The sequence below is a fragment of the Mandrillus leucophaeus genome, unplaced genomic scaffold (assembly GCF_000951045.1).
Source record: "Mandrillus leucophaeus isolate KB7577 unplaced genomic scaffold, Mleu.le_1.0 Scaffold381, whole genome shotgun sequence".
Taxonomy (NCBI): Eukaryota; Metazoa; Chordata; class Mammalia; order Primates; family Cercopithecidae; genus Mandrillus; species Mandrillus leucophaeus.
Window position 1 is genome coordinate 455,348 of NW_012104043.1, and position 2,866 is coordinate 458,213.

Here is a 2,866-nt window from a genome sequence, read left to right on the forward strand (position 1 = left end):
AACTCTCTGACATGTGAGTGAAAACACGTGATAATTGTCTTTCTGTGCTTGGCTTATTTCACTTAACATAATGACCATTCCACCCATGTTGTTGCAAAAATGACAGAATTTCATTCTTTTTTTTATGGCTGAAGAATATTTCATTATGTGTATGTACCACATTTTCTTTATCCATTCATCTATTGATGGGCACTTAGCCTGATTCCAAATTTGGGCTATTGTGAATAGTACTGCAGTAAATGTGGGAGTGCAGATGTCTCTTTGATATATTGATTTCCTTTCTTTTGTATATACACCAAGTAGTGAAATTGCTGAATCATATGGTATTTCTATTTTTAGTTTTTTGAGGAATCTCCATACTGTTCTCCATAGTGGCTGTACTAATTTACATTCCCACCAACAATGTATGAAATGTACACTAACTTAAGTGTACGTTTCTCTACATCCTCACAGGCAATCCTTATTCCCTTTTGGTAAAAGCCATTATAGCTGGGGTGAGATGATATCTCATGGTTTTGGTTTGCATTTCTATGATGATTAGTGATGTTGAGCATTTTTTCATATACTGGTTGGCTATTTGTATGTCTGCTTTTGAGAAATCTCTGTTCAGATCATTTGCCCATTTTAAAATCAGATTTTTTTGCTGTTGAGTTATTTGAGTTTCTTATAATAATATGGTTATTAATCCCTTGTCAGATAGATTGCAAATATTTTTCTCCCATTCTGTGGGTTGTCTCTTCACTTTGTTGATTGTTTCCTTTGCTGTGCAGAAGCTTTTTCACTTGATATAATCTCACTGGTCTATTTTTGCTTTTGTTGCCTGTGATTTTGAGATCTTCCACAAAATTTGTTGCCCTGACCAATGTCCTAAAGCTTTTCCCCAACGTTTTCTTCTAGTAGTTTCATGTCTTATATTAAGTCTTTAATTAACTTTGATTTGATTTTTGTTGGGAACAAGACCTCCAAAATCTGGCCATAAGCTGGTCCCAAAACTGGCCGTAAACAAAATCTCTGCAGCACTGTGATATGTTAATGGTGGCCATAATGCCCACGATGGAAGGTTGTGGGTTTATGGGAATGAGGGCAAGAAACACTGGGCCCGCCCAGGGTGGGAAACTGCTTCAAGGCATTCTTAAGCCACAAACAATAGCATGAGCGATCTGTGCCTTAAGGACATGCTCCTGCTGCAGTTAACTAGTCCAACCTATTCCTTTAATTCTACCCATCCCTTTGTTTCCCATAAGGGATACTTTTAGTTAATTGAATATCTATAGAAACAATGCTAATGACTGGCTTGCTGTGAATAAATACATGGGCGAATCTCTGTTCAGGGCTCTCAGCTCTGAAGGCTGTGAGACCCCTGATTTCCCACTTCACACCTCTATATTTCTGTGTGTATGTCTTTAATTCCTCTAGCACTCCTGGGTTAGGGCCCCAGCCGAGCTGGTCTCGGCAGATTTTTGTACATGGGTGTAGTTTCTTTCTTTCTTTTATTTTTTTGAGACAGAGTTTTGCTCTTGTCTGCCAGGCTAGAGTGCAATGGCATTTCTGCTCACTGCAGCCTCCAACTCCCAGGTTCAAGTGATTCTCCTGCTTCAGCCTCCTGAGTAGCTGGAATTACAGGCATCTGCCATCATGCCTAGCTAATTTTTGTATTTTTAGTACAGACAGAGTTTTGCTGTGTTGGCCAGGCTGGTCTTGAACTCCTGACCTCAGGTGATCCATTCGCCTCAGCCTCCCAAAGTGCTGGGATTATAGGCATGAGCCACTACACCCGGCCAGGGGTCTGGTTTCATTCTTCTGTGTGGGGTTGTTGGGTTTTCCCAGCACCATTTATTGAAGAGACTGTCCTCTTTCCCTATTGTATATTTTTGGCATCTTTTGTCAAAAATGAGTTGGCTCTAAGTGTGTGGATTTATGTCTGGATTCTATATTCTGTTCCATTGATCTGTGTGTCTGTTTTTATACTAATATGCTGATTTGGTTGCTAGCTTTGTAGTATATTTTGAAGACAGGTAGGGTGATGCCTACAACTTTGTTCTTATGCTTACTGCTTTGGCTATTAAAGGTCTTCTATTTAAAACAAAATGAAACAAAACAAAACAAAAAACTTTTTTTATTTCCCTGAAAAGAGTCATTGGTATTTTGATGGAAATTGCATTAAATCTATAGATTGCTTTGGATAATATAGATATTTTAACAATATTGAATCTTCAAATCCATGAGCATTAAACATTCTCTCCCTTTCTCTTTTTTCTTTCTTTTTCTTTCTTTCTTTCCTTCCTTCCTTCCTTCCTTCCTGCCTGCCTGCCTTCCTTCCTTCCTTCTTCTTTCCCTTTCTCTGTCTCTTCCTCTCTTTCTCTCTTTCTTCTTTCTGACAGAGTCTCTGTCACCACAGCTGGAGTGCAGTGGCACCATCTCAGCTTACTGCAACCTCCACCTCCTGGGTTCAAGAGATTCTCATGCCTCAGCCTCCCGAGTAGCTGGGATTACATGCATGTGCCATCATACCTGGCTAACTTTTGTATTTTTACTACAGACAGGGTTTCACTATGATGGTTAGGTTGGTCTCAAACTCCTGGCCGCAAGTGATCCACCTGCCTCAGCCCCCTAAAGTGCTGAGATTATAGGTTTGAGCCACCATACCTGGCCTCTCTTCAGTTTCTTTAATCAGTGTTTTATAATTTTCTTTGTATAGATCATTTTGGTTAAATTGATTTTTAAGTATTTTATATTCTTTATAGCCATTGTAAATGGGATTGCTTTCTTGATTTCTTCTTTGTATTGTTTGTTGTTGGTTTATATAAATGCTACTGGTTTTATATGTTGATTTTGTGTCATGTCACTTTAATGAATTTGTTTATCA